This window comes from Macaca nemestrina, chromosome 9 (genome assembly GCF_043159975.1).
Source record: "Macaca nemestrina isolate mMacNem1 chromosome 9, mMacNem.hap1, whole genome shotgun sequence".
Taxonomy (NCBI): Eukaryota; Metazoa; Chordata; class Mammalia; order Primates; family Cercopithecidae; genus Macaca; species Macaca nemestrina.
Window position 1 is genome coordinate 120,262,344 of NC_092133.1, and position 19,188 is coordinate 120,281,531.

Sequence of the window (19,188 nt, forward strand, 5' to 3'; positions counted from 1 at the left end):
ACCTAATGTAAATGATGAGTTAATGGGTGCAGCACACCAACATGGCACATGTATACATATGTAACAAACCTGCATGTTGTGCACATGTACCCTAGAACTTAAAGTACAATAAAAAAAAAAAAATTAAAAGAAGCGTTTTTCTCCTGGTAGTTTAAGATGACTTGTTGTTGTAGGATTTTGACCTATCTAGTCCTACATATTACTGTATATATTTTTGACACATAATTAGAGTTTTACACATATGCTTCTGTAGTAGAGTGGGCAATTAAATTCAAATACCATAAACTGGTCATAATCTTCTAGCTTGAATATAATTAGCATTCACATTAATTTTTTAAGTTACTTAGGTTTAAGCTTACCATCCTAAGTCTGGCCTCATTGCAGAGTTGAACCGGTACTCTCCAGCACCATTCTCAATCCGCAGGGAAGAGTCTCTGGTCTAGCTTGGATGATGTCAGGTGTGCATCCTCACACTCAGCCAGGTCCTGGGAGCGTCCTGCAGTGTGAGTGTCACAGTTTGGCTTCTGCAGATGCTGAGATCGTGTTTGGGTGCAGGGTGTTTATGAGAAATCAACATCTGCAGAAGAGATGGGAAAGAAGCAGGACTGGGTAAAGGGAGAGGTTGAACTGCCATGCAGACCACACAAAGACTCAGTCAACCCTCAGAGTTGTCCCCACGTGGGTCTTCGTGCCCTGAATGATCTGCCACTAGATGCAGGCCACCATAGGAAGGGCACGCCCTGAGAGAAGGGATGCTTTACAGCTGAGGAAGGCCCTGAAGGAGCTGAGAGCACTCCCAGCAGCTGGGGCAACAAATCCCCCTGAGACTCAGATGCTCATTCCTGGGCCCTCCACATGCACCTCATAGCACTGACCTCAGAGTGTTGCTAGGAAGAAAAAAATGGGCTAGAAAATGTGAGATATGGCCCATAAAAAGGACTCAGTAAATGCTGTCTTCTGATGACACTGATGTTAGTTTCACCTGATTTCACCAGAAGACCAATGTTTGTGAGCACTTTTTTTGAGATAGGCCAGAGTGCAGTGGTGCAATCTCAGCTCACTGCCACCGCCACTTCCCAGGTTCAAGCAATTCTCGTGCCTCAGCCTCCCAAGTAGCTGGGACTACAGGTACCTGCCACCACAGCTGGCTATTTTTTGTACTTTTAGTAGAGATAGGATTTCATCATGGTGGCCAGACTGGTCTCGAACTCCAGACCTCAAGTGATCTGCCCATCTTGGCCTTCCAAAGTGCTGGGATTACAAATGTGAGCCACCATACCTAGCCAGGAAGACAGATGTTGGGTAGAGATAAGCCATATGGTGTGGCTCACCCAGGCCCTGCACCCCATTGGCATACATCGTCCTCTGCTCAGTCACTTTAGCATCTTGGGGAGGGCACCATGTATGCACTTGTGCTTAGACAGTGATTGTGGTCTACACATTTTGTAAGTATACATTGCCCGTTTGAAGGTCTGGTTCATTATTCCTCAGCTGTTGCAATGAAGCAATTTCCTGCTTTTGTAGCATCAATAATAATTATGTTGGCAAGCCTGTAGTTCTAATGTCCAACGTAGCAGAAGAAAAGTCTGTCTTAGCTCTTAGAGAGAGACCAATTTGCCTTCTGTATTTGTTCTCCTTAGGCCCCCAGCAGATTGGATGGTGCCTACCCACATTGAGGGCAGATCTTCCCAACCTAGCCCACTCAGACTCATGCATTAATCTCTGGAAAAGTCCTCGCAGACACAACCAGAATAACACCTACTAGACATTTCTTAACCCAGTCAAGTTGACACCTAAATTAAGTCCACAATTTCACCCCTTATCAAGTTGGCACCAAATGCATCTCCTTAAACCACAATTTCCAAGTAAAGACAAAAACAAGTTAATAGTTTTGCCTAATATGACGCAGCCATCCTTCATACTGTTAAAAACACACTAATCTCTTCTCAGAATATGGCTTTCATGATTTCAATATTAGGAATTTTAATCTTTCAGGACTGTGATTTTAGACATTAAAGGTTTTAGCTGTTGGGGTTTTTAGACTTTAGGGATTTGATCTTTAGGGATTTCAACATTCAGGATTATGGCATTTGGGATTGTGTCTTTTAGAATTTGATGTTTCAGGATCATGATCAGCACTGGTCTATGGAAGAGACAAAGCCAGGCTGGGCTGTGCAGGGGACAAGACACTGGCAGATCTGAGACTGGTCTAGGCTAAACAGAAGGATGGGGACTACTACTGAATGGGGCATATCTGAGGCCCAGTCATGAGTAAAGACCCATGGCAACCTCCCTGGGCAAAATGCAATGAGAGATGTTACTTCCCCCAGAGTCAGAAGGCCAGGTCTGAAGCAAGCTCCAGGAGAGGCTTAAGTCAGTTTAAAACTTGGAGCAATTGGTGCTTCAGCTAGGCAGTTCAGGCTTCCCCAGTCAGCCCTGCCTCTAGGGCTCATCCTTTGGGGTCTTGAAGCAGCTAGGCCTTTTAAAGTAGGACCTCCCCAATAAAGACAACTGCATCCATTTTATCTGGAAGCCTTTAGTACCTGAGTCATATGGCAATTTCAACACAAGAAGACTAGAGGAAAGGATGCACTAAGTTCATTACAAGTTGTGTCAATATCTTCTGGCATGCCTCATCAGGTTCTTTTTCCTCTAGGGCCAAACTTTCTAGGATTATACCAAAGATACCTATAACTAAGCATTGACAGGTCATCAATGTCAACTTGTAAGCCTCAGATGGTGACTTGATGGAGAATGTCACTGAGTAATGTTACTCGTTGTATGTTGTGAGAATAGAAGAGAACTCCAATTGTAATTCACTCAATGAATATGTACTGAGTTCTAGGGACCATGCTAGACTTGGGAGCTACAAATTTAAATTAGATTCAATCCCTGCCTGGGGTAACCCAAAGGGAAGAGGTGAGATTTTGTAATCACATGACAGAAAGCAAAAGGGATGGAAGGTCATGATGACAATGGGAAGTGAAAGAATTGTGTGCTGCCTCCCATCTCCCATGCCTTCCCACATTCCACCTCTTCCTGTCACACAAAAACACTCAGAAAGAGTCCCTCATGCCTTTTTCAAAACTGCTTAGGTAGAAAATAAGTTGGATACACAACAAGAATGAAACTCAGTGGCTTTCTGTACAACAAAAGTCTTGTCATACTCCAGTTGACCTAGGGAGACAAGACTAGGAAGGAGAGAGCCATGAAGCTAGGTTCCTGCTGTCGCAGAACAAAAATGGAATTCCTGGGAGCTTACGACACTCAGAGCAGGAAATACGATGCCTGAGCAGGAAATGGCAGTGGGCTTAAGTTGGCCATGAACTTATTGTCAAGGAGTCTGGACCAAATTTGGTGGATAATAGAGAGTTGTTAGGGATTAGCAGCTTTTAAATGTCATTGAGACAGGAGTGCAGTGTACTAATTCAAGATGAAAGACTGAAAAGATGGAGACTAAACCCACGAATTCTTCTATGGCTCCACCGAGAGTGACTGACTCTGGCCCCCAGAACTAGAGCTACTCAAAGATCCTCCCAATCCAGTGATTCTCCCAACCACTGCCTGGCCAAGGTGGCCGTCCCAAACTCCTGAGGGGCTTCTTGGCTGGCTTTCTGGGAGGAGCCCCTCTGAAGTCACCTGGGGCCCCCTGAGTTCTATCTTCTTTAAAGAAGCCTGCCCCTGTTGGGTATCCTCTGTTCCCTAGTGCCCCAAACCTGAAACTCAAGATTCTCCTTCTCTAGCTTGTCCCTTCCTCATTCCCCAAATAAACTCATGCACCCGATTCACTCTTGAAGGATTTACTAGTGTCTCTATAGTGAAGAGGGAATTTAAAAAATAGTAAGATGGAGTAGTTATGAGCTCAGGGAATCCCACGGTGTCCTCACAGTCAAGACACCTGAGCTGTAATTCCTAACTCCTATTCTTAATATCTAGGAACTTCAGAAAAAGCTCCCAAGTTTCCAAGAATTCATACTTCAAGCATCCCTTTTCCTCCAATTCCAGATGTGGTGGGAAATCATTTTCTGTTCCCACAGCCCTAGTCTCAGAAACCCCTAATCTAGCTCTGACCCTGCCTACTTAGCCCACTTTTGGCTCTAGTGGGGTTTCTACCCTCTCATTCCCCTCTCACATTTTTATTTTTCTTCTATTTCCCACAACCCCAACTAAACTTCTTCCCAACAAAAAGTAGTTTCTATGTCACAGGCAGTTCGCAAAACACCCTGTAGGTGACTCCAGTATGCCACCAGCAACAACAGGCTTACTTGATCTTTTGACCAAGAAGTCTTCAGCTCAGGAAATATCAAGTCATTATCAAGGTTTTCTTACTTTTTTGCTTTGCTCTATTTTAAGATCATGGAACAAATCTGAATTCTGAGACCAGCCTCTTACAAAAGCAAACTGTCACGGAGGGGCAAAAGACCTTGAAAAACCTGAAAGCATCTTTAGAAAGAAGAATGATGTGACAACTTAAAATGATACTATTGTTATTTCTGCTTTGAGTCAGCATACTACCAGTAAGCTCTTAAATGCATGTTTATTGCCTAGCAGGGTAATGCTCTTATAACGTTTCAATGTGCAGCACCACATTGTACCCAAAGGAATAGGATTAGCTGTGGTTAAACATGCTGAAAATTCTTTATTATTTGCAGAAGAAAGAACTTCCTTTTAGTGACATTTCTGGAAGTAGAGCCAACTTATTTTCAATGGCTTCTTCAATTTAAATGAGATGATGCATTTCTGAGCAGTTGAGTAAAACAAGGAACCAGTGTCAAGCCAAAGCACCTTGAAGTAGAGAAAAGTCTAAATTATTCAATAAGGGTTTTATCTTTCATTTCGTGGATTTGGATAACCACTGGAACTCACTGGGACGTTCTATATCCTAGATTAGAACTCTTAAAATATAATTAGAAAGACATGGTTACTGAAATATCCACCTGATAAATTGTTCTCACTTATAAGTATAGTAGACATATATCTTAGACTTCTTTGGTACAATTCCACTTTAAATTTATTTTATTCTTTCCTATAAAGGCAGCATGTTCAATGTTTAACCAAACTGGATTCCGTATTATTCAATTTAGAGATCAGAAAACATCTATCGCTGGACCACCTGTCTTAAGTTTATAAAATAAGGATGCCATGAGCTCTCACAAGACTTTGTAGTGATATTCCACTACATTTATAATACTCAAGAATCTCAGCTAATTTAGCTTAGATTTACAAGAATCATTGGGATGTAAAAGCATTTGTAAGGCAATGTAATTTATCCTTCTCTTTCAGGTAGACAGTCACACCTGAATCATCCTAGACTAATGAGAATTCTTTCTGTTTCTGAAGACATTCAGAAAATTAGATCAACAAGCCTCTTCTATTGCACCTTTCCTTTCTGAATACACAGTCGTCATGTTCTATTAACACATGAGAAAGAAAGTCAAGTTCTAGACCTGGTCGTCCCATATCTGTAGTAAAGACTGTTTGCCCTGTAACTAATGATGATAGGGTTTTGGGTCCAAAATCTATTTACTTTTGTCTAAACCTTTCTCAAAGTCAGCAAAAATGACTATAAATCCTATTAACAAATTTGTCACACCATAAAAGACCTTGCTATGTCCCTTTGCTGTAATTTCTCTAGCTGACCTCTTCCTCTATAGTCTCAAGGATGCCCTTTGCTGCTATCTACCCATGGACTCTCTGGAACTCTCCATACCCAGTAGATAAGCTTCCTGGTAACATTCACTTAGTCACTGAACACTTGCTCCATCACCTTCATTAACTGAAATCCACCTCTATTCTGAAGGACACTGCTTTCCCACAGCCCTAGCCATGGAAGACTGTGCATCTCCCACAGTCTCATGGGAGACTGTACATGGAGACCCCAGCGCTGTTCTGGGGTTCAAAGGTAGAGGTGGCATTATTTCTCTGCTTTCGTGTAAAAATGCCCACCTTTTAATGCTCATGCCATTCTACTCTTCCTAGGACACCTTCTCCCTCTTCTTGAGGTTCATTTCTGAGGTCTTAACTATTAATTACATCTGGCTCCCATTCCTCCTCTCTCCCAGGTCTTGCCATATTGTTCACTGTTAATGTGGATGGCCATCCAGCACCTCATCGCCAATGACATCCACGTCTAGCCCTTTTCAGTCATCTATTAGCATGGCCACATCATGGATCTATGGGTCACATTTGTGACTCTAAAGTCTTCAGCTCAAATGTTTTACTCTCTGACCTAACTTGCTCTTCTAGGTCATTTGTGACCTCACATTATAATCTAAAGTAATTACTCACCAGCTTTCTCAATTTTTTGCACCCAGGACTTTCACAGTAACTGTCTGGGGAACTCCACGCCTGGACCTATAACAATACATTTTCTCCAGTCTCATACCCAGATAAATGAGCTTCTGGAACTGCAGTTTGGAACCGTTTCAAACCCACTATCTTCAATTCCAGCTGTGTCCTCTGTCTTACCACCAGAAAAGCCTTTCACTTATTACTGGCCACTCCCCAGTCATTTCAGAACAACCATATTCTCTCCACATCTTCCCACCACTCTACTCTTTCATTCCCTCCACATCAGTAGACCCACTGGTCTCTTGCTACTTGGTGAAAATTGAATGTATCTGATATGACTTTCCTCAAATTTTCTCTTTCCCTTTATAAATTATAGCTTCTCTTGCACCCATCCTTGCCTTGTGTCCTCTAATCTCAGGCAGTGAGCTACAGTCTATAGCCATTATCCCCACCTGTGCTCCTGACCTTATCCTTTATGTCAATCTCAGGGCCCTGAACCCTCAGCCATCTTCAATTTACTCTTTGTTCCCCAGAGGAGAAAATCTGTATTTCTTATCATGACTTAGTCCAATGTCACTTTTTTTCACTCGTATCCACTCCTCTCTGCTCTAGAACTGCATTAACCAATTTGGTATCCACTAACCATGTGTGGCTTTTCAATTTAAATTAATAAAAATTAAATAAAATTAAAATTCTGTTACTCAATTGTACTAGTCACTTTGAATTTTTTAAAATTTATTTTTAATTATTATGGGTATATAATAGTTGTATATGTTTATGGGATACCTGTGACATTTTGATACAGGCATACAATGTATAATAATCACATCAGAGTAATTAGGGTATCCATCACTTCTAGTAATCATGATTTCTTTGTGTAAGGAACATTCTAATTTCTCTCGTTTTTTTTAAGTAAAATTATTGTTGACTGTAGTTCCCTGTTTTGCTCCCAAATACTAGACTTTATTCATTCTAACTGTATTTTTGCACTAATTAGCCATCCCACTTTGCCCCTCCCTCTCTGCTACCCTTTCCAGCTTCTGGTAAACATCATTCTATCTTCATGAATTCAATCATTTCAATTTTTAGTTTGCACATATGAGTGAGAACATACAATATTTGTCTTTCTGTGTCTGGCTTATTTCCCTTAATGTAATGTCTTCCAGGACCATCTGTAGTAATCCATTCTCACACTGCTATAAAGAACTGTCCAACACTGGATAATTTACAAAGGAAAGAGGTTTAATTGACTCATAGTTCTGCATGGCTGGGGAGGCCTCAGGAAACTTATAATCATGGTTGAAGGGGAAGCAGGCACATCTTACACGGAAGGCGAGAGACAGCATGAGAGTGCAGTAAAAACTACCATTTATAAAACCATCAGATTTCGTGAGAACTTATTTACTATCAGGAGAACAGCATGAAGGGAACTGCCCCCATAATCTACACGTCCCACCGGGTCCATACCTAAACACCTGGGGATTATAATTCAAGATGAGATTTGGGTGGGGACACAAAGCCAAACCATATCATCATCCATGTTGTTATAAACGACAGGATCTCATTTTTTTTTTTTTTTGGTAGCCGAATATTCCATTGTGTGTATGTGTCACATTTTATCCATTTAGCCATTTTTTTCTCTTTTTGTGTGAGACAGGGTCTCTTATATTCTGTCACCCAGGCTAGAATGCAGTGGCATGAACATGGTTCACTGCAGCCTTGACCTTCTGAACTCAAGCAGCCCTCCCATCTGAGTCTCCAGGGTAACTGGGACTACAAGTGCATGACACCACAGCTGGCTATTTTTTTTTAAATTTTTTGTGAAGATGGGGTCTTTCCATGTTGCTCAGGCTGGTCTCGGACTCCTGGGCTCAAGCCATGCTCCTGCCTTGGCCTCCCAAAGTGCTAGGATTATAGATGTGAGCCACTTCACTCAGCCAATTTAGCATATTTTAAAGTGCCCATGGCCATATGTGGCAAGTGTCTACTGTATTAGATACACAGACATAAAACATTACTATCACTGAGGAAAGTTCTTGTGGCCAGAAGCACTGCTCCCCTTACTGAAAATCTTGCACCTCCTGAAAGGGCCAACATTTCTTGTGTCTTTAGATCATTGCACCACGAGATGCAATGCCTGTCCCTAGATCATAGCATTCAATCGGGCCTCCTAGATGTGTCATTATGTGGGAATCCACTGCCTGAAACAACTTTTGGTATTGTTGCAAACAAACATTGAAGTCCTTAACATCAATATTTATCTTCATGTGATAAATAATGTGCATTTCAAGTGGCAATAGGTGTACTGTTAAGATACCCATGTATTTTTTTTTTCTCCAGTAAAGGACTAGTAAGATGCACTGACAGGAGATAAAACATGCTACCTTCTAGGAGGGCCTTTGGATCCCATCATCCCAGTTTATCCAGCTCTCCATTTAACCAAAAATTAAATGGTCATCGTAGGTAAAGCAGTCACCTTACCTTCAAACTTATTACAGATTCTCCTTACAATATCTTTTTTCAGTTACTTAAAAGAATTTACAACATACTTCCTAATTATCATTGGAAACATTTTAGCATATCCAGATAATGAAACTGTCATGCAGCAGAGAGAATACTTGGATATTCAATGACAACATAATTGTAGGAAAAGCTCAACAGATGCTGCAATGAGAAAGTTAAAAAGTGAAGTTTTTTTGTCAATTCTCAGTATTCCCTTAGATGAGGTCTTCGTTGTGTGGTTTGATTATTTCATTTAAGGTGAATGCTTAGAAGATCAGGAATAGCAACATTGAAATATAAGGCACATTCCAAACCCAGATTCAAGGTTGTGGTCATTGATGATCATTTTGAACACACTCTGTAAATATCAGCACTAAAGTGGGAGACGGGAGACTCCAGCTCTGTCCTCAGCTTGCTGTGACCAAGCAGTTAGCATTATTCAGCTACTGGGTCTCAGTTTCACTATGTGTGAAGCAATAGAATTGCAGCAGATTCTCTTCAGGCATCCTGTGCATTCTCAAAGCAATGATGTTGCTGGGTTGCAGGTGGGGAACCGCTTTTTTTTTTTTTTTTTTTTTTTTGAGGCGGTCTGCTCTGTCGCCCAGGCTGGAGTGCAGTGGCACCATCTTCACTCAGTGCAAGTTCCACCCCCCAGGTTCATGCCATTCTCCTGCCTCAGCCTCCCGAGTAGCTGGGACTACAGGCTCCCGCCACCCCGCCCGGCTAATTTTTTTGTATTTTTAGTAGAGACGGTTTCACTGTGTTTGCCAGGATGGTCTCAATCTCCATATGCAATCAATACTTTCTTAATTTTCTGTAAGGAGTAAAGTAAACCCAACAATGAGTTCTTCTCCCTGCAAGATAGCTGCCACTTAATTCTTTGTGCCTGGAAATTCTCATGTCTTCATCTCTTGCAATTGGAGAAGTATGTATGGGTGCAATTAATCTACAAGAAAAATCGGTAGAGATGGGAAGCGAAGGGTGTAAGAAGTGTAGATTGCAGGAGAAGAGCAGCCACAGGCTCATGAGACCTCACTAAGACCAATGGGCATCACCTACGGTCTTTAAATAAGAGATGTTTCCTTTTATCAGCACATGATTTTCTTCCTTCACCTTGGTTTGTCAATTGTACAAACTGTTGTATTCTGCCACCTTTCCAGCATAAAATACTCTTGAAAGATTACAAATATGCAAACATTATTTGTAAATGCAATTTCAAGAATATTTAGTTGCTTAAATGCCTCTTCCAAGAGTACATGCAGAAGCTCAGCTATACTCAAAAGTTGCATTTTGGGTGTTTGAAGCAAGAAGGGTAGATGTGAAATGCTGCTTCGGTTTACTATTTTTTTCAGTATTATGGTGATAAATAAATGGAGAAAAGGACACACTCCAAGGTGGAGAAAAGAGTATTTTTCTTCTGCAATATGAAACTTTTAATTATTTTAAATGTGTGACTTGGTCAACTTAGAACCTGGCCATCTCAAAGTAAAATAAAAAGAAATGAAAATTAATGATGCAATGGTTCAGTGCCTAAAAAATTTAAAGTTATTACAAGGAGAGTATAAAAACCTTTCTAATCTAAGTAATTGAAACTTCTGCCGTGTGTGTTCATGTGTTCAGTTGAAATATCATTGTGCAGATTCTTTTCTTTGAAGACAAAAATAAAGGTTAATTTTAGTGTGCTTTATAGATAGGTGCATTCTTTAAAGTCCTAGACATTAATTTAAGGAATAACTATACACAAACTGCCCCCATCAATGCCACACACTTCAATTTTCTCTCCTCCAGATAAAAATAAAGAAATCTGTTTTGCTTTAAAATGATTCTGAGTTAACACCCTAAAGCAAATCTAGCTTTCTAAGCAAATGGGTAAATCCATACATTTAGGTGGCCCCTATATTTTGCCAGCCTCTGAGAAGAGTCCAAGACCCAAAGAGGAAAAGATGACACTTCTACCTTTTTATGTTATCACATGACATAGATACCAAATTGCAAAATGTATAAACTACCAGGTATCTATTAATACTGCATTGATTTAGATAAATTACACTGCATACTATATAACTGTTTAAAAGAGTAAGATGATCTGGAAGGAATAAATATATTATTAAATTTAAAAATGTGCAACTGTATACTAATATTCTCCATGGTAAATATACCAATAAATAACTATGATATAGTACATATACATGTATATGTGTATACGTGTGTGTGTGTGTTTATGATGTAAAACTGATGCTAAGAGCTATCACTGGAGAGGGGAATAAGAATAAGGGAATGTCTTCATTCCTATGTATTTTTATGCTATACTTTTTACTATATCCGTGTGTTATTTTTATTATCGGAATATTAAATGTTTTTAAATAAACTTCATCAGGGACTCTTTGAGACAGACACAGCAGCCTGACCTATAGGACTCATTCCTTCCCTCCCCCCCTTCTTTCCTACTGAGGCAAGATGACTCTATAGGAGGATAAACTCCATGACTCTGCTGTAAGCCAAGGCACCATGACAGCATATACACGAGGACTGGGAAGTTCTCCGGAAGATAGGTGTGTATGTGTGTGAAAGCAGAAAGGGGCATGACGAGAAGTGAATGATGAACCTACCTGCCAATTCACCATTGTCTTGCTCTGGAGGGAGAGCCTGACAATAAAGCCAGTGCAATGAACTGAATGTCTGTGTCTTCCTAAAATTCATATATTGAAATTCTGACCCTAGGGTGATGGTATTATGAGGTGAGATCTTTGGGAGGTGAATAGGTTATGATGGTGGAGCCCCCATGAATGGCATCAGTGCCCTTATAAAAGCCAAAGTGCTCTCTCACTCTCTACCTGTGAGAATACAATGAGAACTCAGCAGTTTGCAACAGGAAGAGAGCCTTCACCAGCACCCAACCATGCTGGTACCCTGACCTCAGACATCTATCCTCCAGGACTATGAGAAATACATTTCTTTTATTAAAGCCACCCAGCCCATGGTACTTTGTTATGGCAGCCCAAACTAAGACAGCCAGCCATAAAGCATCCCTCCCCTTCCCTTCCACAACCTCATTAATGTGAGACAGGACAAGCCCAGAAAAGGTAAAGTCAAGTCCTGAGCCTCAGTCTCAGGTTGGAACTCAGAAAAAAAGTTTCAAATCAACGCTTAATTTACAAAATGTTTATCAAACAAAATATGGTGAGTTCTATGTATTCACAAGATATGCAGATAGAGAAGGAAAAACTACCACCATTACTACTCAATATGAAGAAGGTTTCCATCTAAACTGATTTTGGAAGGTCAGGGATCATGTGTGAGCAAAAGTGAAATTCCTGAACTCTATTATCTTTTTTTTATCCCTAAGATAACAGTAACAATGTTATTATACCATAACAAAAGCAGATCATTTACATCTTTGCTCACCCTGCTGCCTGGATCTGAAAGGAGGAACCCAGGGCAGTCTGGGAGTTCAGAGAAGGAAAGGGTTAAGGGGCTCAGGGAAGTGCTATTTACTATCCAGTACCCAGGTATTTAAATATTTTCACATCAGACATGACCAGACCTCTGCATGCCAGCTGACTCTCAAATCTGTGAGTGGCCATTCTGCAGCTGGAACTCATGAAAGTTTCCCATGACCTGCTTGTACCTAGTCTATTATATGTAACTCATAGAAAATAATTTTATTCTGGCTATGGATTTCCCTTCTCCAAGTGCTTCTGCTACAGTCACTATCCATGTGCTTATACTAAACATTCTTTGTCATATTTCAGTCAATATTCCTTCTAGCCAAGGAACTCACTTTATATCAAAAATAAATGTGACAATAGGTTCACTGTTACAAGATTTATGAATCTTACCATGTTTTCCAAACACCTTATACAATGCTGGATGGTCTACTGAAAACTCACTTATGCATCTGCTGAAAGATAACATCCAGTGATACTGGAGGCAGTCCTACATGACGGTGCCAACTCCCTGCAGATTAAATAGGAGCATCTGGGAATCAAAGACATGATATGGGAGTAGCTTCTTTTATATCTAATTATTCACTTGAAAACATTTTGCTCCCCTTTCCCACACAGTTGACCTCTGCTGGGTTACTTCCCAATGCAGGGTTACTTCCACCAAAGACACAACAATGGTTTCACTGAACTAAAAGTTGAGTTGGCCACTTGACGCCACTTTGGGGTTCTCATGTTACTGAACTGATAGACAAAGAAGAGGTTTACTGCTCTAGCTTGGGTGATGGACCTTGATTATCAAGCAGAAATGGAGTTACTGGGGTATATCAAAGTTAGGAAGGAGTATTTATAATTCAGAGAATTCCCTGGGGTGTCTCCTAGAATCTCTATGTCCAATAGAAAAGATGAACGGAAAACCATACAACTCAATACAGGCAAACCAGGAAGGACGTGGGTGCTTAGGGAGAAGATTTGGGTCAGTCTACTAGACATAGAACTCTTACCACTGAGTTGCTGACTGAGAGCACATTGATCCATACAATTGGTAGTGAACAAAGGAAATTATGAATACCGACTGTGTTTTTATGACCTGTTGCAGGACTGAGGACTATTGTAATAGCTGCACATATTTTTCTCCTTGCTTCGTACAAATATATTTCTATGTATTAACCAATTTTGTATTTTCTCTTCTCCGTTCTTCAATCTCTTTTTGTGAGGTTGTGGTTAACTGTAATTTAATTTGGGGTTACAGGATAGCAAGATAAGTTTATGATTGAACTAGAGAAAAGAATGATCATCATCAGGGAAAGATACAGCTTTTGATGGGATTTGGATCTTTGGCAAGAGGGGAAATGTGTTTTATTTTATTTGTATGAGGCAGAATTGCACAATGTTGGGTGGGAATACATTGTTGCCAATGTGGGCGTCTGGAAGATTTCCTAAGCATACAAACTTGTTTATGAATACTGAGTCGTCAAAAGTTTAGACTGTGAGAGATAACTGGTTTGGCTGTCTCAACTCCTAGTTCATTCCTTTTATCTATGTGGAGATATTAGAAAGCTAAAAACTTTATTTCTCAGACTCTTGCTGCTAGGATTCTACATGTGAACTTGGTTGTGCCAATTAGATGCATTTTGCATGAGTTTTTTTAAAGGCAGAAGGGAGGAATGCACCATCTCTCTGCAACTCTATGGACCCACAAGAAAGCTCTAATGGGTGAGAAGATATGCAGTCGGCAAACTTTACAATCCACTGTCTAGTCACCAGTTCCATGGATATGGATGCTGGCCCCAGTTCTGGTAGCAGTAGCAGCAGCAACTGCCTCATCCTGGAGTCACATCAACAATGGTTAAAATTGAAGGCAAAGTTCCAACAGAATAAAACCTGTCTTCTACATGTATAATTATTTTATTGACAACTTACTTCTATATTGAATCCTTTCATGTTTGGAAAACCTACAGCATTTTCTATTTCCTAGATTAAAGCCCAGCTGATACATGTACATGAACCACTGGTACATGTACTCACTGGAACATTGTAATAACTTCAAAACAACAATTATTTACCCATCTAGCAATAGGGGAATGGCTGAATACATTATGGTGCATTCGTACTATGGGATACCACAGTTCAAACAAGTAAAGTAAATCTATGCATACTGACATGAAAAAAAACTTCAAAGCATATTGGTCAGTTTTTAAGAAAGGATGTTATATAATAATTTAAGCCAAACTAAGCTTTTTATTATAAATATTGCATATACCAATACAATTGGGTATATATGCCATCCATCATATATTTGCAAAGATATATACCAAATTTATAACAGTAATACCTTCTTTGAAAGGCACAGGCATTATAGGTGGTGATAAAAGACTTTAGGTGTATGTAGAAGGACTAAACGTTTACATTTAGAATATATTCCTGTATTACTTGATGATTAAAAAGAAATACTTCAGTAAGAATTTATTATGGTTTTGAAGAGTAAAGCAATAATATACATTTTAAAATAAAAGTGTATAAGATTTAAAAAAAAAAAATAACCTGGAGGTACTTAAGTAAAATCTAGGAAGAGATTGGAAAAAGAGGGATGTAAAACATGTTAACTTTTTTTTTTTTTTTTTTTTTTTTTTGAGACAGAGCCTCACCCTGTCACCCAGGCTGGAGTGCAATGGCACGATCTCAGCTCACTGCAACTTCCGCCTCTTGGGTTCAAGCGATTCTCCTGCCTCAGCCTCCTGAATAGCTGGGATTACAGGAGCACGCCACCACGCTTGGCTAATTTCTGTATTTTTAGTAGAGACGGAGTTTCACCATGTTGGTCAGGCTGGTCTCGAACTCCTCACTTCATGATCCACCCTCTTCCGCCTCCCAAACTTTTTAGCTTCTTTGGGAAGGAGAGGGAGACAGCATGAGGTGAGTAAGTAGATATTATTGTGTTCTGTAGAATGGCAGAGAAATGTGAGTTCAAATATATTGTTAATGTAAAGATAACCAGGAAAAGAATGGAAATTGGACAAGTAACTTTCAAATCATTAGAAAAAAAGTATCAAAGGAAACTTTGATAAGACAGCAAGGGAACAAAAGAAGCTAGAATACTGCATTTCATCTGCTTTTAAGAAAAACAAAAAGAAGTTAGAATACATAGCAAAGAAATAACTTTCTAGGAAAATATAGACTCAAGAGCATAGCAGATTTGCATAGCATAATAACCAAGAAAGAAATAAAAAATGTTAAAAATCATGAGGAAAAGAAAATAAAGACAATAGACCCTCATGGTTTAGGAGCAAGGTCTCTCTATTCATCAAAGGTTTAATTAAAGCCTATGTTATCTGAGCAATTATAGAAGACAGAAAATTTGGAATGTTCTCCAGTTAATTTTATGAGGTTACCACTACCTTAAAGTTAAAAATGAACAAGAACATCATAATGGATGTGAACAAATGAAGACAAAGATTGTTTACAAATGTAGTTGTAAAAATCCTACTAAAACATTATCACATTAAACCCAATGCTATGTAAACCCCAAAGATGAATGATTTCCAAGAATTCATGAATGAGTCAACTTTAAGGAAACTAGGTATTTAATTACTCAGCCTGGTTAAGTAAAAAAAGTCATAGAAATATCTTGATAATTGCCACAATGATATTTGATCAAATTCAATATCCAATTCATAGGGAAAAAGTTCTTAGCAAGGTAAGGAATAATAGGGTATTTTTGTACTCTGATAAAGATTATCTATTAAAAATAAAAAGTAAGTATCAGAGTTAACAGAAAATCATGACTGGCATTCCTACTAGACCCCAGATTAAGACAAGGACATCAGCTTTTAAAACTAATTGCCATGATCTGATCATTATACATTATTATGTATCAAAACATGACTATGTACCCCATAAATATGTACAATTGTTGTCAATTAAAATTAGATTTTAGAAAACTACGTATTACATTATTCTGGAATCACTAGAAGAAAGAAATGTACAAACTTGCAAACTGAAGATATAAAATTAAAATTATTTGCAGATATATAATTTAGTGCTAAGAAATACAAGAGCAAGAACTAAAGATATAGAACTAATGAAAGGTCAGAAGTAGGCTGAGTACCAAAGGTACAAAATAAAACTATCAATGTCAGTAGGTTTTTCATGTGACAGCAAAGACCAACAAAAAATCCTCAAATGGAAAAAAGACCCATTTGCAACAATAAAAATATAAAATACCTAAGAGTAAAATGTACAAGTCCTGCATGGAAGAAATAATACTGGAGAGTATCTTTCAAAATCTTGAATAAATAGAGATATATATTAGATATTCCTGGAACGGAAAATTTAATCTTGAAAACATTAAATTTTCTCTCAAATTGAATCTTGAAAACATTAAATTTTCTCTCAAATTGAATCTTGAAAACATTAAATTTTCTCTCAAATTTAATCTTGAAAACATTAAATTTTCTCTCAAATTTAATCTTGAAAACATCAAATTTTCTCTCAAATTGAATCTTGAAAACATTAAATTCTCTCTCAAATTAGTTTATAAATTAACTTTCAGCATTTAATTGCTTCCTGTTTTAAAAATTATTTTTGAAGCATAGTTATAGAAAAGTTGATGTATAATCAATGACCTGTTTTTTTGAGGTCATTTGCTGAATTATTTGAGGGTCAATTGCTTTCCTGTTTCCCCATCATCTAAACTTTCAGTGTATATTTCCTTCAGAAAAGGATGGTCTACATACTGGCAGTACAATTATTATGATTGGGAAATTAACATGGATATATTACTACCATCTAATCATCAAACCCAATATTCAAGTTTCACCAATTGTCTCAGTATATTTATAGCTGCTGGGTGTGGTGGCTCATACCTGTAACCACAGCACTTTGGGAGGCTGAGGCAGGGAGAGATCACTGAAGCCCAGGAGTTTGAGATCAGCCTGGGCAATGTGGCGAAACCCTGTCTATGCAAAAAATACAAAAATTAGACGGGTGTGGTGGTACAGCCCTGTAGTCCCAGCTACTCGAGAGGCTGAGGCAGGAGGATCACTTGAGCCCAGGAGGTAGAGGCTGCAGTGAGCCTAGATCGCACCACTGCACTCCAGCCTGGGCAACAGAGTGAGACCCTGACTCAAAACACAAAACTATAGCAAAAATATTCAGCTCAGAATGCATAGCATTTCGTTATAACATCTCCTTATTCTCCTTCAGTCTTTAACAGTTTCTTACTTTTCCCGTCACTTCATGATCTTGATCCCCTTGAAGAGTACTGGTCAGTTGTTTTGTAGAGTGTTCCTTACATTGGGCTTGTCTGATGCTTCCTTAGGACTGAATTTAAGTAATGCATCTTTCGTAGGAATATCATAGACCTGATGTCATGCTCTTTCTCCACTGGGGCATCCCCACTTTGTGGAAAATCTCCATGCCCTACTCAGGCTTTGACATGCAATACCAAGCAATAGCTATGCAATGGTTCCCTCTTCCCCTTATCTGGGCTCTGACACTCCACTCCAGACTTCCCCTCCACATAAACACTTCCTTAGCCTGCTCTGTCTCTGATGTGCCCTGGGCAAGAGTCCATAAATGTAATGCAATCTCAACCATAACTCTAAACAAAATCTTTTCAGAGCTGTAAAAAAAAAATGCTAAAAATTCTACTTGAAGAACAACTTGAGATCTACCAAAATATGTTTGAAAAAAGATTGAAAAGACTTACTTTATCATATATTGCACCATATTGTAAAACCACAGAAATTAAAACAGTTTGCATCTGACTCAGGAATTGACAAATCCATGAAAAAAAAAAAAAACAGAGCATAAAGAAGCAGATTGAAGAAGATCATCATATTTATAGTCAGCAAAGAAATAATCAGTTAGCTAAACATTATTTAACTAACTTATTTAATTAAGTGATTTGGAGAAAAGCATTAATGAACATTCTGTATTATAATTCACACAAAAGTTTTAAGTGTAAAAAACTAAAATTATAAAGTAAGATTGATTCATAATATTAAAATTCTGGGCCGGGAAATACCTTGATGGATATAGCAAAAGGAAAATGAAAAGATCAATAAATTAGAATATATATATTCTTTATAGTAGTAAAACAAAGATAGTTTCAGTTCACCATAATTTTTCATATGTAAAATGAAGGCTCTGGAAAAATGATTTTGAAGATGATTTCAAGCTCTAAAATTATCTTCTCCATATTTTATGCATAGGACTGTATTTAAATTGTATTCATACCTGTGTCAGATCTTTCATATAATGTAAGTTAAAAAAAGGCAAAACCACAATTAGTTTTATACCAACATAATATTTGAAAGCAAGATTTCTATTTCATTTCTTTCACATGCCTTTTACATAGTTATGCAAGCTGTGGTCATTGTGGGTTGAACTGTGTCCTCCAAAAAGCTTTGTTGAAGTCCTAAGTCCAGTACCGAAGTGTTCTGGGTTTTGAATTATTTTTTCAGATTTTAAAATATTTGCATACACATAATAATATATTTTGAGGACGAAACCCAAGTCTAAATAAAAAAATTCATTTATGTTTCATGTATACCTTACACACATAGGCTAAAGGTAATTTCTTATATTTTAAATAATTTTGTGCATAAAACAAAAATATGTGTACATTGAACCATCAGAAAGCAAAGCTGTCATGATCTCAGTCACCCAATGTGGACAATCGTGGTTGTTTGACATCACCATCATCCTGATTGTTAATTTATATGCCACAGAAAAGTAATCATTTTCTTACCCTTCTTCATATGTAACAGTGAAAAACATGACATACCACCAACACAATAAAAAAAAGAAAATGTGCTCAAGGTAGCTAAGCAGTACAGTAGCATCATCAGAATATCTGCATCAGCTGTTTGACAACAGCAACAATAAACAGCAACAGGCTTTTAGTCTCCACCTATAATAAGGTGTTATGATTAAAACATTACTGTAC

At 38.5% G+C, this 19,188-nt stretch overlaps 1 protein-coding gene across 1 annotated transcript in view; it reads right to left on the reverse strand.

The window, feature by feature from the left end:
• Positions 1 to 19,188, reverse strand: part of LOC105480028 (KIAA1217 ortholog) — a 910,528-nt gene that overhangs the window by 872,567 nt on the left and 18,773 nt on the right. Inside the window, exon 2 of the mRNA XM_071070358.1 lies at positions 360 to 577. The gene's annotated coding sequence lies outside the window, so the exon portion shown is untranslated. The remainder of the gene's footprint in view (positions 1 to 359; positions 578 to 19,188) is intronic.